Genomic DNA, 14,221 nt, shown 5'->3' with positions numbered 1-14,221 from the left:
TTTTTTCAATTGTAATTTGAAAGGGGTTATTTATCTCTTACAATGTTCTTGCCTGGCTTTTTATGTTGGGAAAACGAAAAGAGCCATGAAGGACCGGGTACAAGAACATAGATACGACATCACAAAACAAAGGGACACCAATGTGGCAAGACACTTTGCTTGTGCACACAATAGTGATGCACAGTCCCTTACTTTTGTGGTAATTGACAATGGGATCTCCTCTGGTAGAGGGGGAGATAACAACAAAATTCTGCTTCAAAAAGAGGCCAAGTGGATTTTTAGACTAGGCACTACATTTCCACTTGGCCTGAATGATAGATTGGAGTTTGCGTGCTTTTTGTAACGCTTTCTCCTTTTGTCATTTATACCATTTCTTATTTTCTCAAATATCCTTTGTAAATTATATATAAAAAACGTTTTATTAAATTTGGTTGATGCATGAATGCATAAGCGTAAAGAGAGTGAGCACCATGCCAAGTTGATAAATACTCATTAATATGCAGTTATGGGTAAAATTGTCTTTACTAGGAATTATGTTGTGACATTTACTGTTCAATTACTGCAGCAAGAGAGGGCAGTTTTCATGTCAATGTGTTTATTTGAACATGAATTAACTTTCAAGTTGGTTAAGTTCCCTTTAAATACAATTTAAATGTGGATCACCTGAGCACAGACAGGTACTATAAAAGAGGTGGTTCTGGGATATCAATCATGCCCTGATGAAGTCCCTGACACACATGCTAAATTGTGGGGGTGAAACGTACATGACGTTGGCACTAAGTGTGTAGTTCCATTTGCGACACTTTGCTTATGGACTTTGTTCATTTTATACTAATCCTTGGAACAAGTTTACCCTATGTGAGATATATGGACTTTCCTGTCGTTAAAGAGTGCCAGTAGGAGGAGCTTCCGGACATCCAGGAGATAACTGAACAGGTTGGATCGGATATACCCTACTGGGCACGCAAACACAGAACTGTGTACACTGGAAAGGTCTGTGATTACCAACCCCAAGTTTGTTTTCATGCTGTATATTGGTCCTGTCAAACTACGGTCACATGTGCCAGTGCTTCCCTGCCTCTGACAGGCAGAATCGTCTATGCAGCTAAAGAATCGAGAATTGACCAATTGGATGAGAGGTGTGTTGGGACGCCAGCACTCCCACCTGTGATGTCACTCTGCAAGATCTGAGCATCCATGCTGAGACACTCAAGGCGGTATGTTTGAAACGGGCCTGCTCTAGCCGAGGTATACCGTCAAATATCAGTTTGCTGGCCAGCCTAATCTATCTTTGGGGACTGTGTGAGCAATATAACTCTAACCCGGATACAGCCATATGGCTTTTGCCATTTTTGGAGAACTGTAATTCGCTATACATCTTCATGACAAGGGCTTGCTCTTGTGCTTAGTTTGCAGGTTTTTTGCAATGGGTTTGCTTTTATTAATGTGATATATAATATGTGTATGGTATTTATCTGCTGAAAATCTTTGTAGATATCCTCCAGTCATTAATTTGTGCCGTAGGCATTAAATAAATATGAGATTTATTCTCTAATGTAACTTTGAGTGCAAGCATCCCTTTCTTTAAAGTGACAGTATTATATGTTGCTTCCCTCTTTACTTTAATTACAATGTTCATATTATGTTAAAGGGCTGCACCTTTCTAGCTTTCTTATGTAGTATTTTCTCCTCCGTCCTATATATACAGTATATAGAATATATATATATATATATATATATATATATATATATATATATATACTTTATATATATATATATATATATATATGGCTCAATATTTCAGGTCGTAAGCTACTAGCCAGGCCAAAATGTTACTCGCCCCCTCTTTGCATATGTTTAGCCATTGTGAAACACATTATTGTGCAGTCATTTTTAATATTTTTTATTTTATTCCTTAACAAATTATTTAATGCTACATACAGTAAAAGATTAGCAAAAATAAGTGCATAGCAGTTAGCAACATAAACTGGTGGTTCTGAGTAAGACAAAGGCTGGATAGAAATAGAAAGTTGTTAAAGTAAAAGAATGGAGAAAGAGAGTGACGACAGTCATGGAAGGTCATAGCAGATGTGGAGATTTTCTTTTAATAATTATCCTCTCTTCCTTCTCTCTCTTAACTATCTTTCTCCCCTCCCTCCTTTCTTCAGTCTCTCTTTTTACCCTCTCCCTTATTTCTCAAGCCATATCTGCTCTTTACAATCTTTATTTCGCCTCTCTCATATCTTTTTACTCTCTTTTCTTCTCCAATCTCTTTTCTCCACTTTTACTTTTTCTTTCCAATCTCTCTCTCTCTCTCTTCCCCCTTTACCCTCTCAGAAGTAACAGTCTAAGCCCTAATGGGGTCCCTACAGTCCTAGAGGAATAACATATCCTTGCCCTTTCTAGGATATAGCCCAAATTATGAGTTTGTCAAAGCTACTCACCACCATTAAATTTCCACTCGCCAATGGCTAGTCAAGAGTATAAATTTTGAGCCCTGAATATGTATGTATGTATGTATATATATATATATATATATATATATATATATATATATATATATATATATTATATATACAACCTTTATATTAAACTTGCCACTGCACTCCCTTATGATTCAATAGGTGATTGGTCCTTTTGAATACAATAAAACAAATACCATGCACTCTTCAGCAAAATACTTGTATTGATGGAAATAAAAGTATTTTGCTGAAGAGTGCATGAATTTTGTTTTGTATATATATATATATATATATATATATATATATATATATATATATATATATATATGTATATATATATAAATATATATATATATATATACACTGTATATATATATATATATATATATATATATATACTATATATATATATATATATATATATATATATATATATATATATATATATATATATAGTTTTGTTTTGTAATCCATACACCCTACCACATAGAAAAATGTAATTTAGTAAGACAGAAAGAAATTGAATGTAGTTAACATTGTTACAACTAATTGTGCATGGCTTTCATGTGACATGACTAGAATACAATAAGTATTGCAAATGGTATCTTCATATATAAGCATAAAATCAAATACATTTTTTCTAATCCATCTATATCCATAAATTACATTGTATGCATAAAAGCACAAGATTAGATGCATGAAGATAGATGAATTATTATTACTCAATAGATTAGAATATTCCACAAGTTCACCTTGTTGACTATTATACTGTAAATAAAAACTACACAGGTCTGGAATATAATAATTGTGTTTTGTTTTTTTAAACAAATTTAGGATTTTATGGGGATTTACCCAATTTTTTCCCATATGGTCATTGACGGATGCAACCTTCTGGGAGTCACAGGAGTGGATTTATCATGCCCCGTATAGTGTCGTATGCACCTGTTTCCGCACGAGCCTTCAGACTCGCCAGAAACAGAAGTTAAGAAGCAGCGGTCTAAAGACCGCTGCTCTTTAAGTCTTCCGCAACCTCTGAGGTGGCAGACAGCAATCCGCCCGATCACATACGATCAGGTTGATTGACACCCACTGCAAGCGGCCGATTGGCTGCAAATGTGCAGGGGGTGGCATTGCACAAGCATTTCTAGTGAAATACTTGTGCAATGATAAATGCAAACAGCGTATGATGTTGGCATTTATCAATGTGCGGCGGACATTTATAATTCCGCCCCAATGAATCAAGGGAACTACTAATTAGTTGAAATTTCCTTATTGATGTGTATTTTATATACAAATTCAACATTAATTATGGAGAATAGGTGTTGTATACTAAACAATGACTAGTGTAGGACCAGTAAAGACCACTGAACTAAAAGAGTATACATATTAGCACTCACTACAATTTGTGAATAGACTACATCATTGCTCAATAGAAATTAATATGTATTGTATAATATCCTCCCGGATTACGGAGAGGCAACTCTAAAAAGTAACTTTTATTAAAATTAAATAAAAATAAAATTGCGGCGAAAAAATAAATGCTTTAAAATCTCTTTTGTCTTGCGTGTTTATTACTTAAAGGGATAGGAAAGTCAAAATTAAACTTCCATGATTTAGATAAAGCTTGTTATTTTAAGACATTTTTAAATTCACTTCTATTTTCAAATGTGCTTTGTTCTCTTAGTATCCCTTGTATGCACATATCCTACACTAGTGGTAGCCAGTTGCTGATTGGTGCCTGAACACATTTGTCTCTTGTGATTGGCTAACTAGAGGTGGGTTAAAATTGTATGTTCTATCTGAATCATAAAAGAAAAAAAAAAAGGTTTCCTGTTACTTTTCATAAGTGCATATGTGAGCATAATAAGTTAGCAAAATAATTTCATAAGCAATTCAAAAGAGTTGTCCCCAAATCATATTTATATACCAAGTATTAAATTCAATAAGTGGTATAATCTCAAGCATCATTATAAACACTGTTCCCAAATAACAATTTCAAACATAGAAATCTGAAATGGTTTATAATGTATTGGTAATGCTGTTCACAGAGCCTAGTTGCTACAATTGTAGACAAACATCTTAGAGGAAATAATAAAACCCTGACAGGTAGGTAGGTTGATATGCTAATTAATAATGTTACTACTGGGGGGTGCACATCATTATATTCTCGGACACAGGCAGCACAATATTTTGAGCCAGCCCTGGTTATATATATAGCTTGGGGAGGAGGGGATTATTGCACCCTTATTTTAGACAAGTCTGTTTATTACTTTAAATCATGCACTTCAGGGGACCAGGGGGTCAAGTCCAGTGGGAACGCATGGGAGCAGAGTTCCTGCACTATTCTGGCAGATGGAACTAAGTTCCCCCTGGACAGAGAACAGAAAGGCTTCAGTAAACACTATTGCTGCTGGTGTGAGGAGCTGGACCACAGTCTGGTTAGAGGGATAGTGAGATCCTCCAGTAATTGGCAGTAACATTTCCTACAACACAATAAATGCAAGCCTGTCAGCGGTCCTGCTGTGTGATCACACATGGTGCTTACATTTCTTTGTGGCTTGCTCTGGGGTTATTTAGCTCCCCTTAGCAGAAATAGGACTATATCACCTTAAATGGGTGAGACTCTGTGACCGAGGAGGAGTCTGGAGTTGCTATCAGACACAGAGGTCTCAGCCCACCCTGGAAAGGAAGGAGGGAAGAGGAAGGAGGGTGTTAGGAACTGAAGGTAAGCTGGCTATGCACCATGTGAGTTAAAAACAAAGTATGGACACCCTGTATCTTGACATCAGTATTCAATATCAGTTGAATCCTAAATTACAAATAAAAATGTCACCCCTGCCATGTAAAAATGTAACCATGGGTGTCCATCCTCAGGCCCAAAGGCAACCATTCAGTCCTGTATCGGTTTTAGTTTGCTTTCAATAACCAGAGTGTGTGTGTGGGGGGTATAAAACAATATTAATTGTGAGGGGGGTGGAAGTCTTGGTGAGTTCCCACACTTTTTTCATAGGACTTGACCCCTGAGGGGACAAATCCAACAATAAAACAAATATGCACATGATTTGTGTCATTCAATAATAATATTGGTGGGTAAAACCACATCACAGATGTAACTGTCGTAAAACAATGATTCTGGGAAAAAAGGTTTTAAAAAAAGATGTAAAAGCAAACACAACATGACGTTACTTTCCCCTTCTAAATAGGCGGCAATGAGGCCTAATGCAGCTTAGAAGCATGAGCACAATAAAAGGAGCACAGCAAGGCAGGAGCATGAAGATCACATGCAGCAACCCAAGAATGCTTAGCCGCTGAATAGCCAGCCCAGTCCACCAAATACTGAACACTTTTACCACAAAAGCAGGAATTATGAATACAGTAAACCTCAAACTGAGGTTGTCCATCAACAAGAACTACACCTTTTGTGTAGTTTGTAACTGGTGGTGATGATCGTGCGTCATCCTGTGATTTAGCAGGGGGCGTGGAGGTTTTAAACATTGTAGCTTTTTTTTCTATTGAGACAGCCTTATGAATCGGCATTGACCACCCAGAAATGCGTTGCTGTGTCTTTTAATAAAGATTTGTAACCAAACTGCTACCTCTCTGTTGATCTGTTGTCCCTGCCGGTGCCTGGTATCCTGTCTCCCTTTGACTTGGAGGATCGGTATTCCGTGACTGTGAAGGTGATATCCAGGCCATAGGATCCATTGGGTAACAGCCTACACGAGATCAGCTGATTTGCGGATTGTATCCCAGACCTCAGTGCAGGAGGGGAGTCAGTCGAGAGGCTCCTAATTGTCTCAGACTGCCTATTGAGCACAGTTGTGTGCTTTATATCAAGTGAGTGAGACCGAAATGTATTAAAACTTGCATCTTTATCCTGACAATATTGCGCTAGGAGGGGCCTCTGTTTGTTTCTCCTTTCCCATAGGAACTAATATAGTTACGAGCTCTATAATCAATACAAGGCCAAAGCCCACCGTCTTTCTCAACAAAGACAAAAACAGCTCAGCTGGTGTCGTGAGGAAGAAGAGGTAATTAAAACTCATTGCAAACTACCCTTGATGTATTTTTTTAAGAGCTTGGTTTTCAGGCCGAGAAAGTGGAAGGGTTCTGCCTTTCAGCAGGGGGGCACAGGAAGCAGAATGATTGGAAAATCAAACTGTTGATGAGGTGGCAATGTTTATGCCTCTTTCTTGGAAAATACTTCTTTAAGTCTTGGTGGGTCTGATACAAATTAATGCGGCTTTGAAATCAATTAAAGGGACAGTCAACACCAGAATTTTTGTTGTTTAAAAAGATAGATAATCCCTTTATTACCCATTCCCCAGTTTTTTGCAAAACCAACACTGTTATATTAATACACGTTTTACTTCTGTGACTAACTTGTATCTAAGAATCTTCTGACCACCCCTAATCACATGACTTTTAGTTATTTTGCATATAGTTGCATTTTAGCCAATTAGTTCAAGTGTCTGCCACTAGCCACAGGCGTGATCACAATGCTATCTATATGGCCTACATGAGCTTGCTCTCCCCTGCTGTGAAAAGTAAATAAAATAGAGGCGGCCTTCAAGGGCTTAGAAATTATCATATGAGCCTTCCTAGGTTTGCTTTCAACTAGAATACCAAGAGAACAAAGCAAAATTGTTGATAAAAGTAAATTGGAAAGTTGTTTAAAATTACATGCCCTATTTGAAAAATGAAAGGTTTTTTTGGACTTGACTGTCCCTTTAAAGCAGTAGAAATTGCAGTGAAAAAATGTACAAATGTTAATAGGTACTAACACCTTAGTCTTAGAGAACTGGAAATAGTTGATCTGGTCTATTTAAAAAAAAAAACTACACCACCCCAGTCTAGCTCAATAGTTCTATAACTCTTCCCAGATTGCCTAACATGCTCCCCAGACCGCAAACTTTTCCCTAGAACTATGAGACACTGTACCAGGACCACTTTAACTCCACTCATTGACATCATCGAGGGTTAAAAGAATAACAATGTACCTTATTATACCTATCAGGAGCCTGGTCCTGTGGATGACAATGAAATCAGTTTAATTTTGTCTTGCATGCCGCTTTAAATGATAGAGCCTATTATAAAAAAATATTTTTATAATGAACAACCATTTTCGGTGTTATGGCTTCTTGTTATCATTTCTATGCATATTTATTTTAGCTACTGTAAATATCCAATGTTGCTTCATATCTTAAGCTAAAAAGTATAAGCAAATAATCCTTTATTTTCTACATTTCTTTATGCACTAGTAACTTTTTACAACTTTTGTCTTTATGAATTACCTTTAGCAAAAGCAATTCAAATTACATGCAGACTGACTGTGTGCGATAATTGGGATTGATTGTTAATTAACTCAGTAAGTAAATAGCTTTGCAATCTCCATAACCATCAAAGATTTTCTATCTGTCAGACATTTCTGCCTATCTACTTAATATATGGCTTGAAATAAAGGAACAGACAGTAGTAAACCAATAATTTGGTTCCTTTTTTTCCATCAGCGCAAATGTTAAGGTTTTATAAAATTCATCTCTGTAACATACAGTGCATCGCTAAGACTTGGATTTATTGATTGGTGCTAAACAAGATACTGCATCTGTATTCATCTCCTAACATTTTTACTACTTTGTGAGTTTTCTAAATTAAATTTTATGTTTGATAAATGTATGTACAGATTAATTTGCTTTACATTGTGGTAGATCAAAAAGGTGCTGGGGTTTCTATTGATCTCCCAAAGATTATTATATCACCTGTAATCTTCAAAGATGCTAACAGCCCTGAATTTTGACCCTATTATCATCATCTACTTTGTTATAGCAATGCATTCTAGACCCTGTCTTTTCAGGGGTTAAACACATAGGTAAAGTTATGATCAGGAGACACAAACTGTGCAATTTCTGAGCAGGACATCACCAGTAAGTCAGACAGAAGTGGCAGCCAATCACTGTGTCCTACACAGGCTTGTAGCTCCAAGTGGGACTTTACCTGTATGTTTAACCAATCTGTGAGGGCTAACTATGTAGGGTTAGATTACAAGTGGAGCTAAACTTTCAAGATAGCCTTACCAATTTCATGTTCGCCTAACATACATAAGGTCCCAAGTTCAAGTCCAGTGGAGTCCCAAATATATATATACATATTATTAATAACATAATTCCTAACATAGAGTTATGAGCTACCGCTCCTAAGGTTCCTAGCCTCACGGACACGGACGGTTCCCATTTTCTTTTCTTTTTTTCTTTCATCTCTTGCCCTCTTTTTCTTTCTCCCGCCCTTTTTTCTCTTTTCTCCCCTCCCTTTTTTCCTTCTTAGGGTTAGAATGTCTGACTTTGTGATTTAGAAATGGCAATCCAAGTTGGTTCGAAAATAGTTTATAGAGTTCTTTTTCCGCAAGTAGATTATATGATCAGATAGAAGAGACAGGAGCTAGCCGGGAACAAGAATCAATAGATATCAGTGATGAAACTTGGTACTATTTGGTGTTGTTGTATTTTGTTTCATGATTTCTATAGATGAGTTTAAGCATACTGACTAATGAAAAGTATAATTTATGTTTTATTTATGTATCAATATGCTTTATTGAAAATTGAGGATGATTTTATGTTATTTTGCTAATTATGTCATGTTACAGTTTGATTATCATGTACTGACACGAGTCACAATGTTTATGTGGATTGTTATTTATTTTTATGTTGAATAATAAAACAAATTAAAAAAAAAAAAAAAAATTACAAGTGGAGCACAAATATGCTACTGCTGTTGAGCGCTAACGCCACTCAACATAAGTCAATAGCTACCATGTATGCAATGGTATTACAAGTTGAAATAAAATAAGTTATTGGTCGAGTGAAAGGCTCATGCTTGCTAACATTTAGAGGTTGGATATTTTGCGACCGTGCTAACTCCCTTTCCTAAGAGACTGAAGCCTTTTATCTCTTTAGCCCAAGCACTATAGCGAAGGTACGCTAGGAGAACTGTGCTAAAGCTGAAAATGTGTTAAGAATACTTCAAATAAATATGCTCTTCAATTAGAAGAAATTTTTTTTTTTACTTTTAAAATTAGCTCAGTCACAATATCCATTGAAAATATAGGGCTCACAAAAAGGATCTTGGTCTCACTATATTTTCTATGGAAATTTTTTTTTACAATAGAATTGTAATACTAATTTGCTCAAAAAAATTATATCAATAGCGCTCCACTTTTCATTCGGGTCATAGTAAGCTTGGATTAGTAATGACAAAATGACATGCTCTCCCAGTAAGCACTGCGGCTGGTATTATGGCATTGGCATCCGTTAGCTTGCATGCATGCAAGATGATAAACTGACTCACACATCACATATGTGCCCTGGCTTTACTACAACCTATCAGCCAGTATTTAAATATTTATATGTTTTACCAGGAAGAAGAAGAGTATACCTGGAATGTTCCTAAAGTACGGTACACTCTTAGAGGCCCATTTATTAAAGGTCTGTCGGACCTGATCCGACAGTGCAGATCAGGTCCGACAGACCTCACTGAATGCGGAGAGCAATACACTCTCCGTATTCAGCATTGCACCAGCAGCTCTTGTGAGCTGCTTGTGCAACGCCACCCCCTTCAGATTTACGGCCAATCGGCCACCAGCAGGGGGGTGTCAATCAACCCGATCGTACTTGATCGGGTTGAATTGTGGCGATCTCTGTTCGCCTCATCAGAGCAGGTGGACAGGTTATGGAGCCGCTGCTCCATAACTTGTGTTTCTGGCGAGTCTGAAGACTCGCCAGAAACACGGGCCCTCAAGCTCCATTCAGAGCTTGATAAATGGGCCTCATTACCTAAAACCCCTTAACCCTAAAACGGGGTTAAAAACAAAATAGGAAGTGCAAAATTCTAAAGTACTGTTATAAAATTTTTTTCAATATATTTAATAATAACATACAGCTATATAAAAAAGTACCTATATGTAAAATGTATTTATTCACAAAAGCACATCAAAAACCTGTATCCAGTTCACAGTGACAATATGCTCCATGTACAGTCCAATAAAATAATTAACTAAAAATAGTGCCGGCTCAAAAATAATGTTTAATCATCGTCCGTTAGTAATCACGGATTCTCAGTAAGGTCCAGCTTATGAGCACGATATCCACGATAATAATCTCACACAGAGAAAGAGAGACGATATCATTCAGTGAATCTCCCTATGAACCTTGAGAGCAGTGCCAACTGGAAAACCTATAAAGAGAAAAATATCCAAAATAGTGCTATACAATAGAAAAATAGAAAAACAAACCCCAAATATGGACCTAATTAACAGTTAAGTTAGCCAAAATAATCAACGTGTTTTTGACCAAAATAGGTCTTTATCAAGACTAAGGACTAGACTAGCAAAAGCTTTTTACCAGCACTAACTACAAGAAGTGAATCATCAGCTAAAACACTTCACTTGCTCTAAATGGTAGCAAGAGCAAGGTGGCAGAGCTTCATCCAATTGTCCCTTGCCCCACTTGGCGTCCAGCTCATGCCTTGGAGGGTATGCAGTGATTGGATGAAGCAGGAATTATCATCACTCAGCTAAATAAAGTAGGAGATGCTAGAGGAGGAACAGCACAATGTTTACCATCTTTAATTTGTAAACATTTTAGAAATGAAGCATCTTAAAAAAATGGAATCAATGAAAGTGCCTCTGTTTTTAATAATAATGTTATATACTAAGCAGTAAACACTTAGGGGCCGATTTAACATTGTCTGTCTGACATGATACGCTGTAGCGAATCATGTCCGACAGACATCGCTGAATGCTGACAGCATACGCTGTCAGCATTTAACATTGCACAAGCAGTTCTGGTGAACTGCTTGCGCAATGCTGCCCCCTGCAGATTCATGGCAAATCGTCCGCTAGCAGGGGGTGTCAATCAACCCGATCGTATATGATCTGGCGGAGTGCAGACCGCAGCCTCAGAGGCAGTGGATTAGTTATGGAGCAGCGGTCTTAAGAATTAGGGGCATCAGGGGCCATTTGACCCTTGATAAATCTGCCCCTTAAAGCTAGATGACAAGTGCTGCAGTAAATTTCGTTATTACTAGGTTTTTTCCAGCTCTCGGGTTCCGCTGGTATTAAAAGTTGCAAAAAACTTTTTACAGGTAAGTTTTTTTATTTTAAGATAGTTAGGATTTTTTTAGTTAATTTAGGGGTAATTTTGGTTAAGTTAGGGGGTTTAAATGTTAGTGTATAACTTTGCATTGTGGGGGAATGGTGGTTTAATGGTTAATAGTTTATTTAGATACTTTGTGATGTGGCTGCTGGATGGTGGTTAGGGGTTAACAGTTTATTAAAGTACTATGCAATGTGGGGGGATGGTGGTTTAGGGGTTAACAGTTTATTTATGGGTGTAAGTGTACTTTGTAATGTATTTTTGTTGTGTTTTCTGCAAATTTTTATTTTCGGAACCCAGTTTACCAGAGCTCTTAGATCGCGGTAAGGATTGAAGTGGAAAAGGCTATTGCGCTAGCGCAATCGCAATTTCGCTGAACTTGTAATATCAGCTGAAGGAAAATGGATTTAGAAAATCGTGATTGCGCTATCGAAAAAAACTTGTAATCTAGCCCTTAAAGTTTACAATCACTTTAAGCAATTAAAACAGAAAAACTATTTTGAAGAAAGCCGCAGGAACAGGGTGAAATGTGAAAACATAGTGAAAAGTTAGTATTCTTTTGTAATGAGGCCCAGCAGTTTGCCCCTGTTTACTTCAATTGCCAGTGCACATGACAAACTTTACAAGAGTATCCTTGATACATGTGTGCCCCTTATTAGCCTTAGCAGAAATGATCAGATAATGAACTGCAAAACAATATAGATTTTGTTAACAAACTGTCAGTAGCTACAGTATCAAATCTGGACTGGCTTCTCCAAATAAGGATGGATGGAGTTTGGGAATTTAAAAACAGCTGCAGAAATACTTATTAATCTGTATTAACATTCTATGCGCCATCCTAACTGCGCTGGGCTTTAGTGCCGTTAAGACGGCATGGAACATCATAACCGTTTGGCTGTCCTGAAACCTTAGCCCCTTTCTATATGGGATCATAGGCTGGGGGCCATGCCTAGCGTCAAAGGCACTCCATTCTGACCCAATCCCATGATTGAAATGAAAAAGGTTAAAGGGACAGTTTACACCAGAATTTTTATTGCTTAAAAATATAGATAATCCCTTTATTACCTATTCCACAGTTTTGCATAACCAACACAGTTATATTTATTTACTTTGTACCTCTGTGATTACCTTGTATCTAAGTCTTGGCAGACTGCCTGCTTATTTCAGTTCTATTGACAGACTTGCATTTTAGCCAGACATTTTAGTGCAGACTCCTAGGTAACTCCACGGGCGTGAGCACAATGTTATCTACATGTCACACATGAACTAACGCCCTCTAGTTGTGAAAAACTGTCAAAATGCATTCAGTTAGATGCAAAATTGATGATAAATGTAAACTGGAAAGTTGTTTAAAGTAACATGCCCTATCTAAATCATGAAAGTTTGTTTTTGATTAGACTGTCCCTTCAAAGACTAACTGTTGGCCAAGAATGATCCACAACACCAACATAATAAATGTGAACTATGTGTTTAACCTGAGCAAACATTGGAGCTTCTGAGCAGGAGCTGAATGGTGATTGGCTACTATGGGCTACGGATCTTCCAATAGGCCAAGTTATGTTTGGATACTACAATGCTTATGTTTTCAGAGCAGGACTTTAGCTATGTATTTAATGTCATTGAGGGGGTGAAACACAAAGTTGTCAGGTGTCATTGCTGCAGAAATCATATATTGGGGCCTATTTATCATGCTCCGTATGGAGCTTGATGCTGCGTGTTTCTGGCGAACCTACTGGCACGCCAGAAACACAAGTTATGAAGACTGCTGCTCTATAACCTGTCCGCCTGCTCTGAGGCGACAGACAGACATCGCCGAAAATCAACCCGATCCAATACGATCGGGTTAATTGACACCCCCTGCTGGCAGCCGATTGGCCGTGAATCTGCAGGGGGGCGGCGTTGCACCAGCAGTTCACCAGACAGCATACGCTGTCGGCATTTATCGATGTGCGGCGGACATGATCCACAATATCAAATCATGTCCACACGCACTTTAATAAATAGGCCCCATTATAGCAAATGAGAACATAATTTTCCTTTAATATTTTACATGCAGAAAATATATTTTTTTTTACATGTTTAAATAGTTTTCTTTTATATGCATGAAATGTTTTGAGTTTAATGTCCGATAACTTTGTGGGTTTTTCTGTTTTATGTCTGTTATAAATTTTAATGTTGTATCTGAGAGACTGTAAAAACAAAGATGATGCCTTACTAGCATAAAAGCATGGATCACAATTTTTATATTTAGATTAATAATGGAGTGAGAGCTTGGAAACACAAGTGAAGCCAAATAGGCTTTTAACAAATCATTACGTACAAATTGGAAGCATTCAGTGTCAATGATATATATGATTATGAAAAATAAAAACATAATTAGCAGAGAGATTGAAAAGCATGTATCAGTGGCCAATATAAGAAATTGTATCCAGTTTGTAAGGACTATAAAGTACCAGCTATTAACAATATTATATTTTTTTCTTCTATTTATTAAAAATTAACCACCCACTTCTGTTATATGATATCAACAAAGAACTGATTTATGGCTAGGTTACAAGTGGTGTGCTATTTAGCGCTCCTGCTCAAGCATAAACATCGCTAGAAGTAATCTTT

The sequence above is a fragment of the Bombina bombina genome, chromosome 7 (assembly GCF_027579735.1).
Source record: "Bombina bombina isolate aBomBom1 chromosome 7, aBomBom1.pri, whole genome shotgun sequence".
NCBI lineage: Eukaryota > Metazoa > Chordata > Amphibia > Anura > Bombinatoridae > Bombina > Bombina bombina.
The sequence above is the reverse complement of the archived record's forward strand: the minus strand, read 5'-3'. Positions refer to the sequence as shown.